Source organism: Macaca nemestrina, chromosome 9, assembly GCF_043159975.1.
Source record: "Macaca nemestrina isolate mMacNem1 chromosome 9, mMacNem.hap1, whole genome shotgun sequence".
Taxonomy (NCBI): Eukaryota; Metazoa; Chordata; class Mammalia; order Primates; family Cercopithecidae; genus Macaca; species Macaca nemestrina.
The window spans coordinates 44,319,399-44,337,203 of NC_092133.1; the positions used below are offsets into that span (position 1 = coordinate 44,319,399).

At 40.2% G+C, this 17,805-nt stretch overlaps 1 protein-coding gene across 5 annotated transcripts in view; it reads left to right on the top strand.

The window, feature by feature from the left end:
- Nucleotides 1-17,805, top strand: part of LOC105480594 (solute carrier family 16 member 12) — a 101,065-nt gene that overhangs the window by 53,569 nt on the left and 29,691 nt on the right. For 2 of the 5 annotated variants that reach the window (XM_011739707.3, XM_071069524.1), the window contains exon 2: nt 17,164-17,197. The exons of 2 other annotated variants lie outside the window; for them this stretch is intronic. The gene's annotated coding sequence lies outside the window, so the exon portion shown is untranslated. Of the gene's footprint in view, nt 1-1,171; nt 17,198-17,805 lie in introns of those variants that run through there. One more of the 5 variants, XM_011739687.2, reaches the window with a different exon arrangement.

Below are 17,805 nucleotides of genomic sequence, written 5' to 3' on the forward strand. Positions count from 1 at the left end.
TATTTGATCTAGTAACTGGTAGATGTGATAACTTAGTTAAGCATTTTTTGTACCTACTGTATGCTCCTGTATAGCTACTGTAGTGAACAGTCTTTTACTTTTTAGTTTGGAAAATTATTGAAAGAAATAAATGAAGATGAAAAATGTATTTGCTGGTATTATAAGGAAGAAAATTAGTATTTGTTAGTATGTGAATATTTAATAGGTATCAGATGCTTTTACATGTATTTTGCTATTTAACCCTCATTAAAGCCCTATTTAAAAGGAAATATTCACTGCAATGTATACAGCAGGAGAGATTCAGAAAGCTAAGTTGCATGTCAAAATCGTTGAGCTAGTAATTATCAGAGTAGAGTTTCCAAGCTAGATATGTCTGACCTCATGCCAAGGGCACTGTTCCATGGGCTTCAAAATGTAATGTGGTATTCATACTTGCAACAGTTTTAATGGCCTCAAAGAGTAGTATTATAACTGGGGGTGGAGTAGGATGGCAAAACAACCCTGGAATTACTGAGAGAGGGGTGTCCTGTCAGAGGAATGTGGGTTTCTTTTTTATTTTTAAAAATCTTTCTGAGCCATGTTGTGTTACTATTTACAGCTGCATCATGACTTAAAGGGCCTCTTATAAGCCTCCTTCTCAGATGAATTCTCTTTCAGAACATTTTTCACACCCAGCCTCAGAACACATGTAAATGCCTCTACATAAAGTCTTTGGATAGGGAATGGTGATAGAGCTTCTTTTGCAGTTTATGCAGTTCTACTTGATGTAACTATTATTCTCCAACAGTATCATGACATAAAAATCATAATCATAGGATATTGAAATTTTAAATTCTTTATCCCTTATGTGAGGCTCATGGAGGCAGTCTATAACAACAACAGTAGTAATAGCTAACATTTATTTGAATGCTTACTATGGACAGGACCTATGCTGTGTGATATAATATGGGTTACCTCATTTCATTTTCTTTTTTTTTTTTTTTTTTTTTTTTGAGACGGAGTCTTACTCTGTCGCCCAGGCTGGAGTGCAGTGGCCGGATCTCAGCTCACTGCAAGCTCCGCCTCCCGGGTTTACACCATTCTCCTGCCTCAGCCTCCTGAGTAGCTGGGACTACAGGCGCCCACCACCTCGCCCGGCTAGATTTTTGTATTTTTTAGTAGAGACGGGGTTTCACTGTGTTAGCCAGGATGGTCTCGATCTCCTGACCTCGTGATCCTCCCGTCTCGGCCTCCCAAAGTGCTGGGATTACAGGCTTGAGCCACCGCGTCCGGCCTACCTCATTTCATTTTCTCAACAACTCTGTGTGGTAGGAATTGGGATTTGAAAGGACCAATACTAAACATTCATATTTTCCCTAAGTTGTAAGCCAATTTAGAGGTAGAAACAGGTATTAAACGGATGAAGATCAAAATGCCACCCTAAAGGCTAATAATACCGATAATTAAGGAATGAAGCTTAGGACAACTAGCCAAGTAGGGTTGCAATACTTTGCTCATGAAAAAGAGCCAAGTTGTGGTCACTGGCAGCTCTTAAACAACCACAGGCCTCCTTGCAAGGGCATCGTCCCCTATTTTATTTATAGCACAGAATTGCAGAGGAAGATGAGCCTGTCTACAAATAGGCAGATCCCACATGAAAAAAAAAAAAAAAGAGAAAGAGTGTGAGGTGAGTGTATGTAGCGATTTCTCCCAAGGAAACAGATAAGCAACCCCTCTTATGGAGAAAAGTGAGGAGAAGGAGAAGAGCCAGGAGTGTTAACTCTACTGGAGTCCCCACCCCACAGAATCATGGAAAAGGAGGTCTTTGTCCCCAGCTGTAGGTACTAAACATGGGCCTATCCTGCAGATAAGGAATGGGGCACTGACAGCTCACTATTAGTAAGTGGCAGAGAAGTGTAAATAAAGTCAGTCCATAAGTAAGAGGTAGAGTCAGGGCTGAACAAGCCAGGCTAGGATGGGCTCAGTTTAGGAACAAGGCAATGGAAAATAAAGATGGGAGGGCAGATGTGAGAGGAATTACAAAAAATAAGTGATAAGAGTTGGATTCACTTGTAATGAGAGTTGGGGTGAAGTCAAAATGACTCAAAACTTTTAGCATTTCTAGTTGGAAACGATGAGAGCATTAAGAAAACAATGTTTCCGGGAGTGATTAGCCAGTGCTTTTTTGGGCATGAGAGTTTCACTCTCATGCAGATTATTGGAAATTTGAGTCTGTAACTTGGGAGAAAGATCGGAAGCAGAGATGCAGGTTTTATAGTTGTCCATTTAAAGGTGATAGGTGGCTGAAACTAAGGGAGTGCTTAAGTCTGAGCAGTGAAAGAGGAGGTTGGTTTCACAGATGAGTTTCCTCTTTGAAATATGCTCAAAGATTTGAGTTGGTAGACATCAGCAACTGATCTAGTTTAAAGACAAAGCCCAGCGTGAGCTCAGGACTTGACCTCACCTTTTTACATAGCCCTAGAATGCTGCAGGGCGAGCTTATGGGTCACACTGGTATGCAACACAGTTTGTTTGCCCCCTGCAGGTTCACTGTTCATCCCACTTCCACCCTGTTCTCTGACCTGGGAGGCTGAAAACATTTATGGGCTGCTTCAGTTGGACTCCCATTGGGTTGAATCACCTCTGAGACTTGGAATGCAGGAGGAGGTGTGGCTGATGTGTTTATCTCCTTGGCTCTTTGACTGTCAGATCCTGTGGACTGACTGCTTCCCTTTAACAGGGACTTTCTACATCAACTCTCCACGATTCCAGTAACTGCTCTTCCCCTCTGCCCCCTTAAGTCTAGAGGCGGTAATAGTTTCCCACTGTTACTAGGCCCAAGGGACTCCACTTCCTTTATTAAGTTCTACCTGATGTAACTGTTATTCTCCAACACTATCATGATATAGTGCTGTCAGATTTTATTAACACTGCTCATACCTTTATAAACAATGTCTTTGTTGAAATCTTCCCTTCCCAGTTCCTTAAATAATATACCCAGTAAACCAGAAAGAACTCATGTTCTCCAAGGCACAAGTCCTACTCTTAATAAACAGAGGGACTTCATCGGGGGTTGGGGGAGCAGCGCATGGGAGCTGATCTCAGAACTGGAAGGGAACAATAGACTTAGTACAAGGATTGTACATCCATATGTACATGTAATATTGGTGGACAGAATATCTTACACAGTTACAAGATTCTTCGAATGTGTAAGTGCCTTAGTGATTTGTAAGAAAATTTATTTGAAAATGTCATCAAATTTATTTTGCCTATTGTCTTTATACAGATTCTTAATGAACAAATGGCTTATGGCTTATATTAAGAATATAACTATTGCTTTGTTTGGCTGAGGACATCTTTTTTTTTCACAGAGTTTTGCTCTTGTTGCCCAGGCTGGAGTGCAATGGCACAATCTCGGCTCACAGCAACCTCCGCCTCCTGGGTTCAAGTGATTCCCCTGCCTCAGCCTCCCAAGTAGCTGGGGATTACAGGCATGCACCACCACACCCGGCTAATTTTGTATTTTTAGTAGAGATGGGGTTCCTCCATCTCTGCTGGTCAGGCTGGTCTCAATCTCTTGACCTCAGGTGATCCGCCCGCCTTGGCCTACCAAAGTGTTGGGATTACAGGCGTGAGCCACTGTGCCTGGCCTGGACATCTTTTTAAATGAACAGATTGTACTAACATGCAAAGAATCAGGGAATTACTTCCAAGGACTTTGTTAAAAGTTCATCAAACTTTCTTTGGTTCTAAACTAGAGGGAGGTGGAATGAACTGGTTCAACAATAACTACTTCTATCAGGATAGGAACAAAAACAATCATCCGTATCTTGAAGGAATTTTTGTAAAATCATTTCTAACTCTTTCATTTCACAGCAGAAATTCAAGTCCCCAGTCTTACAAAAAGAGTACACCACATTCTCAACCTTGGCAACACCTTGTCCTTTGTGTGACCTGCTGTGGCTCAAGCCGTGAGCAGAGTCTACAGAACACAAAAATAAACATCTCTACAGGCCTGTGGAATTTGATGGGCGGCGTAATGTGGGGCAGACTGTGGGCCGAGTGCCAGGCCCTGTAGGTGAGCCCTCCTGCGGCCCACTCTGCAAAAGCAGAAAGAAGGGGCAAACCTGCCAGTGAATTTCTGTTTCCAACTTTGGCCTGGTCTGGGGTCAGGGCCTAGGCATGCCCCTGTGTGCCCAGTGAGATAGATTCAGTTAGGATTCTCTGACTCCAGTGCTGGGAAGGCTGGGTATGGCGGATAAAAAGATCAAAGAAAGGGTTTCTTGCTCCCATTCCTCAAGCTCCCTGTACCACTTCCTCATGTAATTTGAGAAATTATCCTGAACTAGAGAACTGGGGGGAAGTTTGTTCACTAACTGCTTATTGAGTCCCTGTTCTCTCCCAGGCATGATCCTAGGCGCTAGAGATACAGTGGGGAGTGGGAGCCTCCACGATCCCTGCTCTTAGGGATCTGACACTCTGAGTGCAGAACTGTGCTGTTCTGCCTGCACTCTTACAAACACCAGTTCTCCATAGTACTCCATGACGTGAGGGGTTAATTTCTAGCTGACTGAAATAATGGACTCATTTCCCCTCCCATTTCAACAGCATGGCGGGTGGCAGTGATTACCGAGTGAGGGAAATATTGTGGTATGGACAGCAGCACTGTTCTCAATAACAGGCTCTCTAATGATGAACAAAAAGACTCTGAAATGCATCTCGAACTCCCAGGTTCTCCTTTGCAGCCAAGATGCCTCTGATATAATCTGACTTAATAATGCCATACTCTGTAAAAGTACAAAATTAGAATAAAAGAGTTCTCCAAGGCACTGAGTTGGACACAAAAATTTATTCATGGAACTACACAAGGATTGAGCACCAACTTTATGCCAGACACTATACCCAACTTTATACCAGAATCCTATTACTGCAGAAAATGTAGTTGGAGGCAAGCTCCTGGTTATGAATTGCACATTCAGCAACTCAGAAGTAAGCATTTTTCTGATGTTGCCTAGAATCAGTGGCTCTGTGGATTAGGAGCTGAAAGGGTGGGAAAGAATTTTGCTTTCTACTGTCTGCCTTGTATGTGAATCACAAGTTGTACAGTTTTCTTCCTTTCTGTAGACCAAATACCATATAAATCACTCTGCTGTTTATTCTAAGTCTTATGTAAAGTGTTCCTGTCCTCAAAGCATCACACACAATGTAGAAGCTTTGGCAGTTTCTTCAGCAAAGGTCAGTGTTTCAGTTTAGTGCCCAAAGGTCTCTGACAAACATCCAAAAATTTCTGGTTGAAGTCAGTAATTATTTACTCCCGTTACCAGGATCTGTTTGAGGACTAAGCAGAGAGAAGCAGAAAGGAAAAATAAGCACATCAAAAAAAGCAGGCTTAGTCTCTCTTCACCTAGAACAATATATATGTATTGTCTCATGGCACATGTGTAATGTCACTGAACAATAAAAATCAATAAATCTATTTCCAGTTGAAGGCATCTCCAGGATCCAGAGGCTCTAAGTGGATGAAAACAATTGGGTGCTTGGGCCAGAGACTGTGCAAGCCTAAGCAGAGAGAGAGGGGTTCCTTTAACTTCCCTCCCACGTTCAGTCCCTTTGGAACTCGAGTTTGCCCCTAGGATAGAAGTCTGTAAGGCTACCAGCTGGAACCCTTTGCTACACTGCTGTAAAGGCTGTGCAGAAAAAAATGTTGGAATTCTCTCATACTTGGAAAATTGCCCTTTAATACACGTGGTCTCCTCTCTGTTTCCCAGCCATAGGCCAGGATGTTAACTGGGGCGGGGTGGAGGCAGACATTTAATTCTTGTTAAGAGGGAGTAATAACATGTGAAGTGATAGGGAGCCAAACTGTCGTTTCCTGAATATCCACAAGAGGCTTACATTTAGCAACAACATTTAGCAAACACATGCCAGGCGCTGTTGAGTTGCTGGGGACACAGCATCCCACATGACAGTTATGGCTTCTACCAAGACACAGCTTAAAGGCCGAGGAGAGATGATGGTTTGCAGTGAACAAGAGCACAAGCTTTGAAGTCAGACCTGAGGTAGAATCCTGGATACAGCATACCTTACTTTGTCCATAAAATGGAGATTATAATACCTACCTCACAGGGTCGAGATGAAGATAACATGGAATAACATATATATAGCACTGAATTCAGGGCCTGGTGGATTCAGTGCCCCTATAGTAATAATCATCGTTACTGTTATTACTTTGTGGCTTATTCTGTGTTCCAAGAGTCAGACCCTTGAGCTCTAAGTGCTGGCTGGTACCTCCATGACATGAATGCCATGCTCTGGTGTGCGCTGTTCAGAGAGAAGCTGGTTGTGTTAAATATTCTTCCTTTTCTGGTTATAATGGTTGATTTTCTTGCTTTGTGAAGGTTAGACCTCTCTGATGAAGATAAACTGCTTTCCATGTTTGTTTCAGCTGAATGGCCATTTAAAAGCTAGTGACAGTTATTTATGCTTTTATTTCTTGTGACTTGAGGGGGTTCTCCCTGGTGAAGCAGAACTTATTTCATTCATTTATTAGGCATTGAGTGAGCTCTTATTCTGAACCAGGCAGTGTGTTTGAAAGTGTGGAAGAAAGGAATTTGAAGGTAAAGGGAATAGCATGTAAAAAGATATGAAGCCTGAGTTTTTCAGTGAGTTGTAAGAAATTTATAGTGTAGGTTAGGTGGGTGTGGTAGTGATGGGCTAGGAGTGAGGCTGATATTTGGCTTAGGAGATGGTCATATTTATGGGCCGAATGTGGCTTCTGCTGAGGACTTCAAGGACCAGCCAATCCTCAGGCCAACAGATTATGGCTGAGGACACTGAGTTTCCACGATTAGAAATATTATCTGTGTGTTCCCCTCTTGTTTCTCTACAGAGACAGGAGTGAGTGTGTAGATCAAAGAGCTTCAAATGGGACACATTAAAGGCTACAAATGTACCCTAAAAGAGTACCTCCCCACTGCAGAGACGACAGTACAGTTTATTTAGAGATTTAGAAATCTTCTCTAGTGAGTTGTGGTAGTGTTGAAACTTACTCATAAAGCAATATAGATATGGAAAACATTACAACTTATTTGTTGCTGTAATAAATTTAAACTTCTTCGTAAGCCTCTATTTTAAATGAAGGCAAGAGTGGGGAGTTTATTTTGCTGCTTTTGTCCTCTCTAAAAAACCTTTGCCTATTCCCAAGTTATAAAGATCTTTTCCCTCTGTGTTTTCTTCTGTAAATTTTATAGTTTTCTTTTACGTTTACATCTTCTATCTATAGGTTTTGTATATAGAGTGACAATAAGACTCAAGATTCATTTTTCCCCATTTGAATAAATGTGTAGGTCTTTATCTGAACTCTCTATTCTGTTCCACTAATATAATGTGCCAATATCACACTGTTTTGATTACTCTGGTTTTAGAACAAGTCTTCAATCTTTGTTCTTTCTTTTAAAAATATTTTGGCTTTTCTAGGTCATTTTCAGTTCCATATAAATTTTAGAATCAGCTTGTCAGTTTCTATTAAAAAAAAGACTGCTGAGGCCAGGTGTAGTGACTTATGCCTGTAATCCCAGCACTGTGGGAGGCTGAGGCAGAAGGATCGCTTGAGCCCAAAAGTTTGAGACCAGCCTGAGAAACATAGTGAAACCTCATCTCTACAAAAAAATACAAAAATTGATTAGGTGTGGTGGTATGTGCCTGTAGTCCCAGCTGTTTGGGAGGCTGAGGTGGGAGAATCACTTGAGCCCAGGAGGTCAAACCTGCAGTGAGCCATGATAGCGCCACTGCACTCTGGCCCAGGTGACAGAGTGAGACCCTGTTTCAAGAAAATAATAAAAAAGAAAGAAATTTAAAAGAAAAAATACCGGCCAGGTATGGTGGCTCACACCTGTAATCCCAGCACTCTGGGAGGCCAAGGCAGGTGGATCCCTTGAGGTCAGGAGTTCGAGACCAGCCTGGCCATCATGGTGAAATTCCATCTCTACTAAAAATATAAAAATTAGCCAGGCATGGTTGTGGGCGCTTGCACTCCCAGCTACTCGAGAGGCTAAGGCAGGAGAATCGCTTGAACCTAAGCAGTGAAAGTTACAGTGAGCTGAGATCGCGCCACTGCACTCCAGCCTGGGCAACAGAGCGATACGCCATCTCAAAAGGAAAAAAAAAAAGAAAAAGAAAAAAAAGAAATAATGCTGCTGGAATTTTGTTTGCGATTTCATTGAAACTATCAACTAACTTGGGTAGATATGACATCTTCCAAGTCTTCCAATCTATGAACAGGATATCTCTCTTTCTTTTTTAGGACTTTGTAAATTTTTCTTAGTGCTGTTTCATAGTTTTAGTGTAAAAATAATGCACATGTTATGTTGAATCTATTTCTTGGCATTTCATTTTTTTGAAGCTACTGTAAAGTGGTATTTAAAACTTTTTAATTTCTAATTATTCACTAATATAGAGAAATGCAATCAACTACAGAAGAAAAAATAATAAATTTCAACTCATCAAAAGTAATGGCTTCTGCTCTTCAAAACATACCACTAATAAATGAATAGGTAAGCCACAGAGTGGGAGAAAATATTTCTAACACGTATATCCACAAATAACTTGTATCTAGAATATATAAAGTATTGCTGTATCCCAATAATAAAAGACAGACCTCCTAGTAAAATATGGGCATAATACTTGAATAGACACTTCACAAAAAAGATATATGAATAGTTAATAATTATTGGGAAACTGGTTAATATAATTAGTCGTTGGGGAAGTACAAATTAAAAGTACAATGAGATACCATTTGATATCACTAGAATGACTAAATTAATCACACTATCAATACCAAGTATTGCCGAAGTTGTGAAGCAATTGGAACTCTAATTTAGTACTGGAAATATCACACGACCACCTTTAAAAACAGTTTGGCACCTTCTTCTAAAGTTAACATATACATTTACCCTATGATTGGGCAATTTCTTTCCTAGGGGTTTACTCAAGAGAATGAAAACATACATCCACAAAAAGACTTGTACACTCATGTTCATAGAAGTTTTATTCATAATGTAAAACTGGAAACAACTGTAACAATTATCAACAAACAAATGAATAAACTCATTGTGGTATATCTGTAACACTCGCTAATATTCAACAATAAAAAAATCAACTGCAGATACACACAACAAACTGAATGATTTCAAAACATTATCCTGAGTGAAAGAGGCCAGAAGCAAAGTAATCCATGTTGTTTGGTTCTATTTTTATGAAATTCTTGACAGAATTCTATCTTGATAGAAAGCAATCTACATTGACAACTAATCTGTATTGACAGAAAGCAAATCAGTGGTATTCTGGTGCTAGGGCTGGTGAAGATTGATTGCAAGGGAGCATGGGGAATGTTTGGGGATGATAAAAATGTCCTGTGTCTTGATTGTGGTGGTTGTGATTACATGAGTGATGCGTTTGTCGAAACTCTGAAATGTAGGCTTAAAATGGGCATGTTTTATTGTATGTAAGTTATACCTCAATTTAAAATTGTTTAACAGTCTTTCAAATTTAGTATTTTTCATCTAAGATCAGCTTTCTTTGCATATTATTCAACCAAATCTGAGGTTACTGTGATTATTAGGGTTGTTTCTCCCCTCTCTTGTGTTTATTCCTCCTTCTTCATGAGTGTGTCTGGTCTAGGGGAGAGCGCATGTGTCCTTGTGGTAGTGGTGGGGGAGGTGGTTAGCATCCAGGCTCTCTGGTTGTTTTCTAAGTTCTCACTGGCCCATGCAGAGATTTTCCTAGTATTGGTTACTGGGCATCCTCCTGGCCTCCTGAATGTGCATATAAATTGAAACTCATCTTGGTGCTCTCCAGGTGATGGCTTCTGTCCTCCTTGTGTACTTTGCTGCTGGAAACTTATGTTTTGTATTCTCCATATGGCCAGGGCCTGGAGGAATTCCCCACCTTTCTTGTTGTAGTTCTTAAGGGTCACCTATGGTTTCCATTTGGCTCAGCACATTTGCCATGGAATCCCTCTTCCGTTTGCTATGGCCCTGGCTCTCATCTCAGCTATCTTCTATGTCTCCATTGAGAACATGGGAGAATCCCCCCATCACTTCTGTGCCACCTAGGAGGTGAAGGACTGTCAGTGGGCACTCTGTTTCTCTCTGCTTAGACAGAGGGGACTGGTGAAGTTGTGTCTTCCCACAGTTATACACGGCACACATAGCACAGGCCTCCTTATTAGCACTTCTCCCTCAGCTACCTAGGTTAAGGGAAAACTCTCTCTTCACCATACCACATACCTGTCTGGGCCAAGACTTAGGGAGTGGGAGACATAGTCCCTAAGAAACCTGGGCAGCTCATCACCTTTCCTTTAAAATCCGTTTCTCTTTCCTCTCAGGGTAGGCTTGTACTTTCCCTTTCTGTGTGGTGGGAATGTCCCCTATAACACAATCCCATGATTCCTTGTCTGTGGATGCATTTATTCTGCATGGGGCTTATGTCTCATTCCCTATAGCAATAGGCTTCTTGACTTAGCCTTAATGACATAAGGGAACATTTAAAGGAACCTGGCTTACCAGAAAGGGGTAATACATCAGAAGAATTTTTTTAAAAAATTACCTGTAGTATAGGAATATTTTAGAAATGCCTAAAAAAAAGGAGACTGGCAAATTTCATGATTCTTAAGCAATAACAAAGAGGAATTGTCTCTACCTTGAGTTATTAAGTAAACAAAAAGCAAAGTTAATTAGAATTTTACTGAGAGTGCTTATCTGTACCAGTTAACTTACATATTAGGGAAGATGTAGTTACTAGTCATCTGGTTTAGAAGACAGGCATCAGTAATTGAATATCCTGATTTTATTAAAGAGGAAATAGCAGCAGAAAGGAAGTGATTCATACAGGGTCACTGGGACTCAGCCCAAATGCCCACCGTTGGTATTTTTCCATCATACTCTATCTCTTTTGTGGCTACAGACCAATTTATAAGGTAAGAATACAGCTAAAGGTGAAGGTGCTAGAAATAGGAAGAGTCAAGGAAGGAAAGAACAAGGGAAAGTCAATGTTGGAGGCCTTCCAAAACAAGTGCTTCTAAGAATACTCTTCCCTTTATTCTAGTTGCTTACTGACTATAAGAAATTTGTAGGTTTTCTAGTGATAAAAGGAATCTCTTCAGAAAACTTTACTGTAGGCAACATGGAAGAGTTGCCTCACAAATGGAGTGCTTTACTGCAATGTTACTGAATGTTAGCAAGAATTTTTTGCAAATGATTTTTTTTTAAAAAGCAAAGAGGATAAAGTGAAATTGAGAATACATCCCAACTTACACTGTGAGGAGTAATCTTAGAAGAACATCATCATATAGTACTTCTTTCATCTCAGAAAATTTTTCTGAAGCCAGAATGGGATACAGAATACTGTTCCATTTGATGAGTAGAATTCATCAGTGGTTGATGTCAAAATAATATGAATTGGAGGCTGATTAGTAAAACGAAGAGTTGCGAGATGGTAAATACTTCCCTTGCTTATAGTTTTGGCCTGGGGTGCAGTGGCGTGATTTCGGCTCACTGCAACCTCCATCTTCTGGGGTTCAAGCAATTCTCATGCCTCAGCCCCACAAGTAGCTGGGATTACGGCATGCGCCACCGCGCTCAGCTAATTTTTGTACTTTTTATAGAAATGGGGTTTCACCATGTTGGCCAGGCTGGTCTCAAACCCCTGACCTCAAGTGATCCTCCCATCTCGGCCTCCCGAAGTGCTGGAATTACAGGTGTGAGCCACCGTGCCCGGCTGCAATACTATTAACTTAATAAAAGACCTGGCCATTATATTTGTCTATTATCAAGTGGGTTAATTATTTACAAGAATGCTGAGGTTAATGTTGTGGGAGAACTTCAGACTGCTTCAAAGTCTCCAGGAAACGAGGTTTGCCCTGTCTAACCTGCACATTTCTTCTGGATATGTATAAATCTATTAAATGACCTGTTTTGAAAGAAACTCACATGCGTTGTTTTGTGAACAGCCATATACCCTTGTGATAACCTTGTCGGCTTCTCCCCCCTTCCTTTTGTTGTGGTCACTCACATGAATGGTGCTTAAGCGTTAGCATTGCTTGGACATCTTGTTGACAGAAACGCCAGTAACAATTTTGAAATCTCAGAGCGGATGGACAAGTGCACCATCCAGTCAGCCAAAGCTACTTGCCTCCATTTACGGTCACATGCAGTGTTGTCAGGGGAGTCCTTTCACTTCTCTGAGCTTCAGTTTCACCACTGAGGAAGAGGGAAAGGCAGCATTTATCTCTGAGGATGGTGAAGATCAAATGCGCTTACTCATGAGAAATTGTCACTAATAGTATTGCATACAAATGGTTGCAGAGAGGCTCTTTCTCCCCACCCTGGTGTCCCGTGAGGATGTTCCTTGTCCCGTGGTTTTACCCAGGTTGACTCTGTGACTTACAACAGACCTTTGTTCATCATGCTATCACCACAGCTATCTTGGGATGATTATTTAAAATTTTTATTTGGATTTATACAATTGGATTTTTGGGATATCTTATCAAATCAGTTCTTAACTTATTACATGTGGAAATGCCAAACAGAGGATGCTCACCTAAAACAAATGAAAAGGGAATCAAGTGAGTTTAGCAGCGGCAAAGTAAAAATTAATGATGCTTAATATTTTTGTAAAGAAACAGAACATTTTATTTTGCCAGGGGCTTGTTGCCTACAGTGTGTCCGCTACTGAATAATCACCTCATTTTCAATGTGCCATATCAATAAATGATAGCTATTTTCAGTCCTTGAGAAACTGTGCAAAAGAGACTTTTGTGCTCACCGAAGGAATAGACCTGAAATATCTATTTAAGAAAATTATATGTAAAATGATATTTAACACAGTTTTGGAAATGAATAATAATCATGCCAGCTCAATTGTATTCCTTTTTGCATATTCTTCCTACTTTTTGTGACAATTACAGGCATACAACTTTTACAGAAGCTTTACATAGCTTCCCTCACAAAGTATATGAGGGTCTTTTCTTGGCTTTAACGTTGCATCATGATGGTTTTCCGTATTACAATATTATCTTCCTGTTTCTAATTGTAATGAATTGCACTCTTCCATTTGTTGAACATGTCATAATTCTCCAGACACTTCCTGGTTGTTAAACATTTAGGTTGTTTCTGTTTTATGTATTATTGTTAATGCAGCTATTATTTTTTGCCCACAGTGGCTTCTCTTACATTGTTTCCTTAGGATAGCCTCCCAGAAATAGAATCACTGTTGAAAGAATGTGGATACCTTTCTAATTCATGATCCATCACATTATGTTTCTTTTTAAAAGGGCTGTTGCACAGCTCTGGCTGTTTCAGTCTTCTTTCATAGCATAGGGCGGCACTAAGGATGGTCCTTATACCAGATGTTTATGGACAGGTGGATTTATAGTCTGACACTGGAAAACAACTTAACCTTGGGGTTTATTTAAATGGAAAAGCCTAAGAAGAAGCTAGGACTATACCAAGGCAGAAGTTTCTAAGTTGTGCCCTTTTTTACTGGTACAACTGATGGTATCACGTCATAACACTTGGCAGCTAATTGTGTCCAACTGGTGAGTTATTCCATTGTGTGTGTTTGTCACAGGTGTAGGTAGACTCTTGAATGCTGGTTCTAGTGGAATTGAGAGAAAGAGAGGGTGCTAGGCATAAAACGTACCATAAACGTGACTCACATGGCTGTTTAAAAAGCTTTGATTTATGTTAGCACAGTATGGGCAGAAGTTGAAAATCTTACTGCCTCCAGGGGCCTGGCAGGTAAAGCACACAGGAACTGCACACAAATGTGTGCAGGACAGGGTGTCAGGGATAGGGTAAAGCGGAAGTGCAGGCCTTGTCTGAAAGGGGGCACTGCTGCTTGGCCCCATCTCATGGCTGCCACAAGGGAATGCAGCCCAACGTATTTTTAGAGCTTGCAGTTTTTCAAAAGAATTTGAAAATTTGGATAGTATCTGATCTTTACAAGTGCCAACTAATGTAAACATTTAAAAAACACTGTAGGCATAATGAAACTGTCCTGAAGCTTGATTGGCTCGTTGCTGCCAGTTTGTGGGTGCTCTGCTCTCATTTGACTATAGCTATGATCCTGTGAAGTAGGCCAAAGGTAATTTTTTATACAAACAAGGAAGGCTTAGAAGTTATTGTTCAACAGTTCATGAACCGTGCCTGTCCCACTAGGATGTGAGCTTCATGAAAGCAGGGCTATTGTCTCTTTTCTGCAATGCTCATAGCCCAGCTCCTAGAATAGTTTCTGGTGCATATTGGACACTCAATAAATATTGAATTAATGAGTGATGAACAAATGAAAAGAGGTTAAATCACATGGCAAATAATATCTACATTTATGTGCCAGGTATTCCTCATGTTTTTTCTCATTTTAATATATACAACATTTTGTGAAAGTAAAATTATTACCTCCGTTTTATGGGTAAGTAAACTGAGGCTCAAAGACATAAAGTAATTTGCTTGAACTCGTATAACTCTTAAGATGCAGAGTCAGAACCCAGATCTTCCAACTGGGTCTTGGCTCATTGACTTTGTCCTCAAACTAGCTTCTTTCATGGTTAAGAGGTGGCTGCTATAGATCCAGTTATTAATTCAGAATCTACAGGAAGAAGAGGGGCTTGTTTCTTCCTCGTATCTTTTCTTAAGAACAGAGAAACATTTCCCAGAGGCTTCTCTCCATAGGTCATTGGCTAGATACTTCACATTCTGTGCCTCATCACTCACTGACATGGAAACGGGAGACCAATGCAAAACCAGTCCCTGAACCAAGGGACTGGGCCCAGATGGCCGCTGGAGAGAGCAGCTAAGAGGTGACTCCTAACAAAGCCAGGGTTATGATGGAATAGAGGAAGGGATGGACTACCGGCTCTGCTGCAGCAGGCTGTGTGTGAAAGCAAAAATACAGGTATGGTAGATCTTTTAAAATAAGAGTTTTTCCTTGAGCATTTCATTTTGGGGAAGAAAGTAGATGACTGTTAAAGCTACTTATTCATGACACAAAGTTATGTTTTGGAAAAACTTATTCTGAAGCTCCAGAGTGTTAGAGACACCTTTAGAGGGTTGGTTTTGCTCTGAAATTTCACAGCTGGTCAAGTCAGTGACCTACAAGAATGTTTCAGGGAAATACCAAGGGTACCATTTAAAGAACTGCATTTATAGCTACGTCAGGCTGCAATTCACATCATCCTACTGGTGTGTCATCAGCAAGAATTATGTGTATAATTAGACAAAAATGTTTATGAATTTATACCAAGGAATAAGGAAGCGTAGTAGAAGCAGTGCAAGGCATTGGTTAGGAAGACTGGCCTTGGAATCAGACCAAGGTTCATAACCCATTTCTGCTGCTTCATTATCTAAAGAATAATAAGGCAAATTACTTAATCTCTTTAACTTGAGTTTCTTTACCTATAAGATAAGGATAATAGTATCTACTCTTTATGGTTCTTGTAAGGATTAAGTGGGATACTGTCTGTAGTGATGCTTGCTAGAAGCTTGGCCTGTGGCAAGTGCTTTGTAAACAGCAGCTCTGTATCACTGTTATTTTCACTTAGCGCCAACACCAGTATTTTGGCTATTACACAATCCCCAGGCCAGTGTTTCGCAATATTATAATTTCCAGTAATAACTTTTTTCTTTATCAATAGGTTTAGTATTTATGCCAGTATTGGTCTCCCGATACTTTTGATAGATTTATAATTTCAGTTGTACACTTAATCACCTTTGTCAGTCTCCCCAAAGTCACCAGATGGTTAACAGCATGACGATGAAGACCTGAGGCTTCAAAAGGAGCAAACCTAAGTGATGTATGTGGGAATTATTCTTGTTGCCTTAGCCTCACTACCCTGCTCTGTATGCACTCTCTGAAATAATCAGCCACCAATTTGTTCCATCTTCAAAGATGCACACTTACAAATTTCTGTTATGAGCCATTTTCTTGAGAAAGTTGTGTTCTTAAAGTAAATGCTTTTTATTAGGCAATTTGTTTTGCCCGTAATTTACCAGGTGGTACATAGTCTTTGTTCATCAAATAATCCACACATTGCCATAGTTGAAATGACATTTCATTTAATTAATGTTAGGATTTCTTCCAGTGATCACAATAAAATTATAAAAGCAACTGGGTAATTTGCTCAATTCTGTAGAAGAAGTAGATGTTGAAACTCTTATTCTTCCTCTCAAAAAATTCATCCCTGACTGTAATTAAGAAGCCTGTTTGACAAGCCCTGGAATACCTTAAGAAGCACCTTATCTCACAGTTTCTATGGGGTCAGAATCCAGAAATAGCTTAGCTGGGTCCTAGGGTAAGAATATCACAAAGCTGCTGTCAGGTTGTCAATGAGACCGTCCTTAACTGGAGGTTCAATTTAGGGGAAATTCTGCATCCAGGCTCACTTGGGATGTTTGTGAAAAAGCAAAAAACAAAAGACCCTGAGATCTTCATGTTTCTTGCTGTCTGTTGGAGGCTGCCCTCAGCATCTACAGCCTGCCCATGGTTCCCTGCCAAATGGCTTTCTCCTAGGTGTGCAGCATGGCAGTTTGCTTCTTCAAGGACAGTGGGAGAGCGAGAGTGGCTAGCAGGCCTGAATCATATATAACATGACATAATTGTGAGAGTCAGGTTCCCTCACAGATGCCATATTCTGTTGGGTAGAAGCAAGTCACAGGTCCCTCCCACGCTCAAGGGAAGGGATTACATAAAGATGTGAATGACCAGAGCCAGGACCATAGGGGTACCTTAGAGCCTGCCCACCACAAGGAGCTTTGTGTATTGTGACCACTACTGAATCCTTAGTGCCCTAAAATAGTGCCTGACACATGCTAGGGATTCAATAAATACTTACAGTTGAATGAATGAATGAATGAATGCAGATATTACTTCTTTGAAGTATGTATTGCTAATGTTTTTTCCCCAAGCCTGTGGCTTACCTTTTGGTTTTGTTTATTAATCACATGTTTTAATACAGAAATGTTAAATTCTAATTTAGACAAATTAACAAATTTTTTTTTATCTTGGTTTGTTTTATTACTTTACATCTCAGGGAGTTTTCCTATCTAGAGAACAGATAAATATTTGCCAATATTTTCACCTAGGTTTTTAACTACTTATTTTTTTTTTTACATTTATTGATTTATCTGGAAGGTCAAGAGCTAAATGGAGAGTTGAACAAAATGTGGTAAATAATACTTTTTTCTTCACTAATCTTTTTTTACCTTATTTGGATTGTATTAAAATATTATATGCTAGTTTCTGGGCTCTCTACTTTGTCTCATTTATTTGTCATTCTCTTCTTACTTCAATTACACACTTAAAAATTTATAGCATTTTAAAATATGCCAAGAAGTTGCTGTCAGACTCATTCTGTATAATAATTAGGCTATGTTATAAGCTGTTGTAACAGAGAGACTCCAAAATACAGAGACACAAATAAAATGGAAGCTTATTTATCTTTTGTGTAACAGTGTAGAGATGTGCAGAGTCCAGAGTAGGAGGGCAGGTCTCCCCAGAGTCATCTGGGGACCCAGGCTTCTTCTGTCTTGTAGCTCTGCCAGCCCCTAGACTGATGTCCTGGTCTGTGTGGTTGAAGTGATTTCATATCCACATCCATCTTCCAGTCAGTTGGAAGAGGGTGCTGGAAGTCCTTGAAAAAGTACCGTTGCCTTTGAGTTGATGAACCAGAAGTGGCACACATGACTTCTGCTCACATCCCTTTAATGGAGACTACACTTTATTGCCACAACTACCTTCAAGAGAGGCTAGGGAAAAATGGTATCAAATAGAGTA